This window comes from Sorex fumeus, unplaced genomic scaffold (genome assembly GCF_029834395.1).
Source record: "Sorex fumeus unplaced genomic scaffold, SorFum_2.1 ptg000108l, whole genome shotgun sequence".
Classification (NCBI taxonomy): Eukaryota; Metazoa; Chordata; class Mammalia; order Eulipotyphla; family Soricidae; genus Sorex; species Sorex fumeus.
The window spans coordinates 1026094-1036215 of NW_026606165.1; positions in this window are offsets into that span (position 1 = coordinate 1026094).

The following is a 10122-nucleotide window of genomic DNA, read 5'->3' on the forward strand; positions in this document are numbered from 1 at the left end:
CTATTGTTCCCATTTGCACTCTGTGACGATCTGGCACCCTAGTGGAGTGGTTACAAGAAATTGAGTATGTTTATGGAATAATTGCGCTAAGAAGTAAATTTGCGAACTAAATTTCATATTCTTACTGTAACAAACATCAAACCATCATAGCCGAACAATAGATCAATGTGTTTGAAAAAGAGGCTTTCTCCTACACACCTGCTATACCATTGTTCTTGCCCACTGGTTCAAATTTTGAAGAATTATAGCTTAATGAATCATCTAGTACAAAAATATTAAAAGACTATTTAGCTGCACAGCAGTTAAGGGACTTTCCGTTCATTTGTCTGATCCATGTAGAATTCACGGCTATGTAGACCTTGAGCACTGTTTGAAAAGTTGCTGCACATAGCTCTCAAGGAATGACTGGAGAGCACCCTTTGCTCTGAACACACACAAATACAGACACAGGAATTTTTGCTTACACAAATATCTCCCCAGTCATCACCAATCCCCGAGTCCCTTTCTGGGCTACCCCTGAACCCTTTCTGAGCCACGTGATTCACTTAGTTTCTAGCTCTCTCCTATCATTGTGAAAATAAACAGTTGAAGCTACTCAAGACCTGGACGTTCAGTGCGATATAAATGAACATGGGGACTCAGAGAGATGGGCTGGGTGGCTGTTCGCAAAGTATCTTTGTGAATTTTATTTCCTTCGACAAAACAAAGACGTCTGATCGATATGCTATCTGTTCAGTCCGTTACTCTCAATCTATCCCAGACCTGGCAAACATCAGATGTCCTGATCACCTGGTCCTATCCCAGAACCGGGTAAAAATGAACCTTTCTGACCAGGCAAGTACCTGGTGAGGAATATTTGAAGCCTGGCCCTTTAAGGCTCTGGGCGAACGTGCTGATGACGTCACGGAATCGGGATCCTCTTTCCCTCCGGGTCTGGGCGGTGGCGTGGTTGTGCTGGCTGGCCGCCATTGCTGTGGAAGGTGAGGAGCGTGTGAGGGGGCACCCAGGGGAGCAGGGGGGACCGGCATGGTCGGTTTCCCGCCGGCCGCCCGAGTGGTCGGTTTGAGCGCCTGAACTTCCGCGGTCTTCGCCTTCTGGGCGGCGGGGTCGCCCCATGACGGTGGCCTGGGGTGGCGGCCCCTCACCCGGGACGCACTGATCGCCCCTGCGGAAAGCTTTATCTTGTTTATAAATTGATTTTGAGGGAAACAAGGTCGTTGTTACTGAGTAGAACTTAGAAAGATGCATGACGGGGGAACGCGGCCGGCCGGGTTTGATCCCGGCACCCCACAGAGTCCCGGTACCAGCCTGGAGTGAGCCCAGAGCCGGGGGCCAGTGATGGGGTGGGTGGGGGGAGGGGCAGGGCACATGTATGTGCTTGGGGCTCAACAGCATTTGAAAGAGCCTTTGATCTTGTTCCTTGTGCATTCAGTGGGTTCTGGGAGTACAGGGAGGTTGGAGCGTCTCTTTACTTTTTCTTTCTTTTTTTTTTTTTATTTTGCTTTTTGGCTCACATCCAGCGATGCACGTGGGTTACTCCTGGCTCTCTATTCCATCAAGCACTCCTAGTGGTGCCAGGAACCATGAGGGATGCCCAGAATTAAACCCAGGTTGGCTGCCTTCAAAACAAATGCTCATTTGTCTGTTAACATTCAGGCCCCAAGGTGCAGAGATTTAAGACAACTCAGGGCTGGGAGGAGGGGGATTGGCAGGGGGTGCATCAGGGCTGTGCTATGCCACAGCGGTTCTTGCAACCAAGTGTGCAATCTTAGCAGGAAGTAGCAAAGAGACTTCTAGAGTGTGCCGTAACTCCTCTAGTAATCCAATTTTACATCGGTATTGGCCACACATCTCTTTATTTATTTAAATGAATTAATTATTTAGTCTGGAGGAGTACAGCTGCAAGACTCAGTTACTTCTCTTGCCTCTGCATTCAGGGATCACTCCTGGCTGGGTTCAGGGAACCATATTGGGATGCCAGGATTCAAACTTGGTTTGGCCGAGTGGAAGATAGGCACCTCACCTGCTATATGATCTCTAAAATTCCTTTATAATCTTTTTTATTGTAGTTTTTTTGGGCTACAGCGTCACTCAAAGCTCAGGGCTTACTCTTTGTTTCTGAGCTCAGGCATCATTTTTAACAGTGCTGGGGTGGGTGAACATAGGTACTGTTACCTATTGACCCTGGCTTAGCTGCTTGAAAGAAAAGCACCCTATCAACTTATTATCTTTGCTAACCCTGTATGATTATATTTTCTCAGAAAAAAGAATTTCTGCCTCACCTGTCAAGATTCCAAGCATCCCTCACTGTCCATCTCTCCCAGACCAGGGGTGTGCCCTGCTGTTGAAGTGAGTACTTGCAGAAAGGGACCAGCTGCACTAGGTTTTAAATGTCTCACTCTTAGGGGTGGTCATTAGTATACTCAGGAGGGCGTTTGTCTTTCTTGCAGTGACCATGGTTATCCCTGACATGCCTTAGGGTCCACAGAGCATCAGTAGGTATGGCCTCAACCCTCCCACTCCAGAATTTGTTTTGATACACGAGCATTCTTCGAACTTCTTTTTGGGTGTTGGCGTATTTCTACTGTCTCTCCCCCCCCAATTTGCTACAAACTTGGAGACTCTTCCCCCCTCAGTGTCTGTGCCTGGGATGCAGGGGGAGCCATGCCATGTCCCCCAAAGGTAAAGCAAGTCCCCAACCCTCTGAGCTCCTCTCTCTGGGTCTATCTCACTACTTGAGGAGCAGATGAGGTGAGATTTCAGACCACACCTGGCGTGCTTGAGGTCTGTGTCCTGCTCAGGGGGCTAGGGGTACCAGGGAACGCCCTCTGGCTTCAAGTTGGCCAGTATCTGCTTCAATATGATGTATTCTCTCTTACTCCTCTATTCATACCTTAATTGGAAGTTCTTAAATATGAACATTCTTGAGTCCTTTTGAACAAGAGGCTGTTAGGAGGAAAGGAAGGACTTGGAAGCTCTGAGCAAAATTATGGACTTTAAACTTTCATTTGGGATAAGTGCAATTTTTTTTCTCCGCTTTTTGGGTCACACTGGCGATGCTCAGGGCTTATTCCTGACTCTGCACTCAGCCTCTGTACTCAGGAATCACTCCTGGCAGTGCTCGGGGAACCATATGGGATGCCAGGGACCAAACCCAGGTCAGCTGGTTGCAAGACAAACGCCCTGCCCATTGTACTGTCATTCTGGCCCCAAGTGTAATTTTTCATCCCGTTTTTCTTTTATAAAATCATGTACCCATAGGAGTAAAATCATATAGTCTGCAAACCTGGCCTGTAAGCTCTGAGCACTTCTGAGTGTGGTCCCAAATCAGAAAAAAAAAAACCCAAAGGATTGACCCTTGCGAATATATTACTCGATTTCACACCTCTGCTTTTGTCAGATAAATTCCTCATTGCCTTTATTTGGCCAGGAGAGGGATTGGCTGTGTGGGCTTTTGCCAAACCCAGCAGTGCTCTGGGATCAGTCCTTGGTGATTCAGGCTGTGAAGTTGAGTCTGCCGCATGCATGACAATTGCCCTGCCATTCACTGTGTGCTCTTTCTGGCCCCTGCAAACCTTTGAAATTGCAGTTTGTACTTCTGACTCAGGTTTGCACCGGGAGGCCCCAGGTGCCAGCAGCCCTGCCTGGACCTCTACCAGCTGGGCCTCATCCCTGTTTCCTGCCTGTATCCTTCTCATAAGGTTCACAGTACTTATAGAGACTTTGATTTCCTGGGGTCAGTGATAGGCCAGGGGTGCACGCCCTGGCCTTGCAGGCAGCCTGTCACACGGTACAATCTCCTGCACAACGCAGGATTCCTCAAGCACCACCTGGGTGAGCCCAAAGATCTACCACCTGTGGCTCCAAAACCCAAGTCTGACCTGCATTCTCCAAAACTGTCTGGTAGAGGTTGACTCATGAACAAAAACTTTTTTTTCTGGTCATACCCCGTGGTTGCTGTTTTTGGTACCCAGTGTGGTACCAGGGACTGAACATAGGTCAGTTGTGTACAAGGTCCATACCCTACCATACTATAGTTCTGACACCTAATTTTTTTTTGGTTGGCCACACCCCGCGGAGTTTACCCCTGGCTCTGTTTTCATTGATCGCTCTTGGTTTGGGGATCCTGTGGGGTGATAGGGACTGAACCCTTGTCAGATGTGTGTCAGACATGCACCTTGTGATCTGTTATATCTCTGTAGCCATCATAAAAATGCTTTTATGCTGGGTAAAGTCCAGAAACTTGTGTTCTTTTTTTCGTTTAACTACACAGTTCACTTTTTACTTGTGTGTTTTTGTTTTGGGGCCACAGCCAGCAGTAATCTGGGTACTGGAGTAACCTGACTCTGCACTCAGAAGTCACTCCAGGTAGCTTGGAGAATCCAGTGGAATGTGAGGGATTAAACCAGAGTAAGCTGCATTCAAGGCAATTGCCCTTCCCAACATGCTGTTGCTCTGGCCCGGGTCCTAATTCTTCTCTGTTCCACTATATTTCTGTTTAGATATCATAACATTTTCAGTTCAAGTGGATCTACGACCTGTGAGTTAGGAGAGTAGGTCAGCTGCTTGCCCTGCCCTCCCTGAGAGCAATTTCAGACTCCAAAGCAGAAACTTCTGGTCAGGACCCTGGAGTTTGTGCACCTCTGTCATGCTCACAAAGCTGACGTCTCTAGATCTTTGCATGGAGCTTCCTGCTGATTCTTGGGAATTATAGGTGGGAGAAGATGATATTGCGCTGTCCTACCCACCGTCCACAGGGAGGAGGAAAGTGACAAGATGATATGATGCAGTGACAGGAGCACAGAGGCCTTCAGGGGTGACTGTCTCTAGAGTTGTTTCAGGAGGGACCACTGGCTCTACTCATATATGTGAGGTAGGAGGGAAGACCTTTCATTTATTCTCAGGTTCCTTCTGAGCATAGGAAAGTTTATACAGGAATGAAACATTATTCATGTCAGGACTGTGGGAGGGTCTTCACTTTCTATTTTTTTTTGGGTGATTCCTGGATCTGCACTCAGGAGTTACTCCTGGCAGTGCTCAGGGGACCATATGGGATGCTGGGAATTGAACATGGGTCGGCTGCATGCAAGGCAAACGCCCTACCCGCTTTTCTATCGCTCCAGCCCGGGTCTTCACTTTATACTCAAACTTTTTCATCCACAAGAAAATCCACACTGCAGTGAATCCATTTTTGTGTAAGGAGTGTGGCAAGGCCTTTGCTTATTCTGCAAGCCTTTTGAGGCACAAAAAAATTCATACTGGATATAAACCTTATGTTTGTAAAAACTTTGGCAACATCTTCACTTCCCCTTAACTCCTTATTAAACATAGGAAAACTCATACTCGAAAAAAAACATATATTAGGGTGTGGGAAGATCTTAACTCAATCCACACACTTTGCTTTGCGTAAAAATCATTTTTCTAGGATTGAGGCCTTACATATGTAAGGACTGCAGGAAGATTTTCATGCAATTAGCATAACTTTCTGAACAGGAAAATTCACACTGGAGAGAAACCTCATAAGTTTAAGGAATGTAGGAAAGCCATCCGTTTGTCCTTTAGCACTTATTACACATATGAAAAGTCATTTTAGAGTGAAATCTTATATATGCCAGGAGTGCGGAAAGGAAAGGCCTTTACTGGATCTGCAGGCCTTACTATGCATAGGAGAATTCACACTGGGGAGAAACTATTCATATATATATTATATATAAATATATATACACACATATATACACACATATACATGTAAGAACATGGGAAGTCCATCATTCACACCTGCAGCCTTTAAAGGTATAAGAGAATTAATACTGCAAAAAATCGTGTGAGTAAGGAATATAGGAAGGCTTTCGTGTTCCCCTCAAGCCTTAGTAAATTATCAATTCCCTAATAACAATGGCCTGGGTCACAACATGGCCCTTAGGTAAAACAATTTTAGTTTCGACAAGTGGGTGGGGGATTGCTACAAAAGTACAGTCCAGAAGGAAATAATCTTGGTGCATGTAAAAGCTTCCTATGACATTAGTACCATAAGGGAAAGGTACTTGCTGATTATCACCTGGACCCAGGCTATGACAATGTCCTGGCATTTGGCCTTCACATTATGTGAACTGGTAAATAATGAATCTTAGTGGTAAATCGAGGTGGAAGGAATTAAATGAAACGTAAATATGTGGGGGCTAGAGGATGAGAAATGCATGCTGAGAGTAGACTCTAGACCGAACATGATTGCCACTCAATGCCTCTTTTGCAAACGTCAACACCCAAAAGGAGAGAGAGAAAAAAAAGGAATGCCCTAGCACAGAGGCAGGGTGGAATGGGGGGTGGCGGGGTTGGAGGGATACTGGGATTAGTGGTGGTGGAGAATGGGCAATGTATACTCAATTATTGTATAACTGAAACCCAGGCACAAAAATTTGTTAGTCTACAACTGTACCTCATGGTGTTTTACTAATAAAAATTAGGAAAAAAATAGTTGTGGGCTGGAGTAATAGCGCAGTGGGTAGGGAGTTTACCTTGCACGTGGCCGACCCAGGTTCAATTCCCAGCATCCCATATGGTACCCTGAGCACCACCAAGGGTAATTCCTGAGTGCAGAGCCAAGAGTAACCCCTGTGTGTCGCCTAAAAGCAAAATAAATAAATAAATAGTTACAAAAATTGCATTTTGCTGGGTACTGTCAAGGCTCACATTGGTTTCAATCGTTTCTGTGATTCTGGCTTGGCTCAGAGGCCCTGGATTGCGGGGATCATGGCAGAGATTAACCATGATACTGCACAGAACTTTTTGACTTCGGTTATACAGTCAAACCTCCAATCTGCAGGCCCTTTTGTGTTATATTTTGGGGAGCCACATCCCGCTGTGCTGTCTATATTTGGTGTCCAGGTTAGTCACGGGCAAGGAGTCACTTTACTTGCTGTAGCATATCTCCATTCCTTATATTCAGGTTTCCATTCAATTTATACAAACATTGAGGATAAATGTTTTGAGATTTTTACTTTGGAAGCATTAAAATCCTAACAATGTAATACTCACCAGAATAGTAAACACCATGTACACATGTGCAGAAGGCCAATCCAGCCTGCAGAGTGACCAGTGTGGTTTGCTGCCTGTTAGCCCCTCCTTTCTGGGAGTTGGTCTATTGTAGGATAACACTCTTTTGTCCTTCCTCAGGTAGCTTAGGTTTGTCAGGTCACACCCATCTAAGAATACTGAACTTGTATTGTAAGCAATGTCCTTTCTGTGTGGACACAGGAAGACAGTTAATATTATGCTTTGTAACTTGGGAGTTGATTGACTCCGAATAATATTTACTCCGGGGCATCTGATTTCTTGATTCAGTGGCCCTTAGTTCCTAGCACCCCAAAAGCAGGGTCCCGACGAGGGACTGAATGGACCCAGGGCAAGCAGTGAGCTACCCCGGCATCGAAATGGGCCAGGCCAAAGAGCCACAATACTCAACTATAAGTTGAGGGCATGATCATGGACAAATGCTGTCATGATCCAAAAGTAAGTAACGACGAGACTAGGACCCTGCTGGAGCTAGGAAGATTAACCTGGCCTGAGGACTGTGAAATGTATAGTGAGATGTTCTCAGGAAGAACCAAACTAAGTTTATAACTCTTACTGTGCTCATACAGAATGACATTGCTAGAAATATTAGAAGTATATTTATTACAACTATTTAAGTAGATTACTAACTGAGGGAAGAACACACCCTTGTTGGGATCCCACCCTTGGGTGGATATTCTAGTAATCTGAAGTAATCTCTGTAGATGAGATTTTACCCTTGAGTTAATCTCCTGGAGGAGTGGTCCTACCTCTCTTTGTTGATCCGTCAGTATTCAACCCACCTTTATGTCACCGCCTTATGTGACTACTATATAAACTAAGACGTAAGCTCGGAAAAGGAGTCACAAGTGAGAGAGCTCGGGCTTCAGAGATCCAGAGTCAGAGCCAGAAGAAGAGAGCTTCCAAGACTGGGGCCCAGGAGAGAAAGAGGCAGAGAAAGACAGGCGTGAATAGGATTGGAATAAACTACTATTGATATAGACCGGCCTGGCCCCCCTTTCTTCTTCCGTTTGCCCTTGGCCAACAGCCATTCCGATCCAGGCCACACACAGCGGCTCAAGAGCACAGAACGCAGGCGGTGAGACAGTACCATCCAGTGAGCCCGTGAACACACAACCTTCGGCGTGATAAGATTTTACAGTCTATATGCTGTATTTTATATATTTTTATTTTGGGGGAAACCTGACATTTCTTAAGAGTTACTCCTCATGGTTCCCATGCCACCATTGGGGAATATCAGGGACTGAAATCAGGTTGACCGAGTTCAAGGTAGGTGCCCAACGCACTGCACTACCCTTCAGGCCAGGTACTCCTTTTTTTTCTTTGTGGGTTATACCCGGTGATGCATAGGGGTTACTTCTGGCTTTGCTAGAAGGAATTACTCCTGGTGGTGCTCAGCAGGACCGTACTACTGTTCAAGAAGGGAGACATCCATGGCATTGACAACTATGGCCCGATCTGCCTATTGTCTGTCATCTACAAGTTGTTCACTCGAGTCATCCTGAATAGGATTGGCAGAACACTAGATGAAGGACAACCATGCGAGCAAGCAGGGTTCCGCAAAGGATTCAGCACCATTGACCATATCCACATGATAACCAAGCTCATTGAGATTTCTCGGGAGTTCAAGATGCCGCTCTGCTTAACGTTCATTGATTTAAAGAAGGCCTTTGATTCTGTTGAGAAGGAAGCGGTCATTGAAGCCCTAGCCAATCAGGGCATTCAAGCCCAATACATCAGGATCCTCCGTGAGCTGTATTGCAGATTCACTACCAGGATCTCACCATTCTACAAAGAAGTGATCGTTGATGTCAAGAGAGGGGTGTGACAGGGTGATACCATTTCACCGAAACTCTTCAGTGCCACCCTCGAGAACATCATGCGACGACTGGAATGGGAAGGAATGGGAGTGAAGATAGATGGTCGGCAACTACACCACCTCCGCTTTGCTGATGACATTGTTTTAATAACACCAAACATCAGCCAAGCTGCACAAATGCTGGCCGACTTTGACCGTGAGTGTGGAAAGGTAGGACTACAGCTGAATCTTATGAAGACAATGTTTATGAGAAACAGCCTCGTTCCTGACGCCCCATTCACTCTCAACAGAACGACCATCTCCGAATGCAACAGCTATGTGTACCTAGGTCGATAGGTCAACATGACAAATGACCTGGCACCCGAGCTGCGCAGGAGGAAGAGAGCAGCTTGGAACGCCTTCAAGAACGTCGAAGAAATAGCTAAGAGGACGAAGAACCTCCGGCTACGGGCACATCTCTTTGATTCCACTGTTCTTCCTGCATTAACATATGCCTCAGAGACCTGGGCCCTACGCAAACAAGATGAGAACGCTATTCAGGTCTCCCAAAGAAGAATAGAAAGAGCTATGCTTGGAATATCACGTTTCACTCAAATGAGAGAAAAAATCCGGAGTTCCGACATCCGGCGACGATCAAGGATCAGGGATGCTGTCTCATTTGCCAAGGTGTCGAAAATCAGATGGGCTGGTCACATAATGAGATTTAAAGATGACCGTTGGACTAGAGCTGCTACTGATTGGATTCCACGGGATGTCAAGTGACCGCGTGGCCGCCCACCTACCAGTTGGTCAGACTTCTTCGTCAAGATCATGAACGATCGGTTTGAGGCCCTTCATGTTCCCAGAGCGAACAGATGCCATTGGGCTACACTAGCACGCGACAGAGACAAATGGAGACGTTACTGGCGCCCGCTCGAGCAAATCGACGACTAACGGGAAGTTAAGTGATTAAGTGATTAAGTGGTGCTCAGGGGACCCTATGGGATGCTGGGAATCAAACCCAAGTCAGCTGTGTTCAAGCAAACGCCCTACCTACTATGCTATCTCATTCCAGCCCCTGGCCACATACTCTTGGTTTGAAACCTTGTTTCTAAAACTGCCTCCTAGGGTTTTCCTTGTAGACAAGTGTCCACTGCTCTTGTGTTGTTAAGGGGTAGAAGCCTTTGCTCCTGTTCAGTGTCTCTCCGACTCTCAAGATTGTTACTAGATCAGTTCCTCTCTGCATTTCCAGG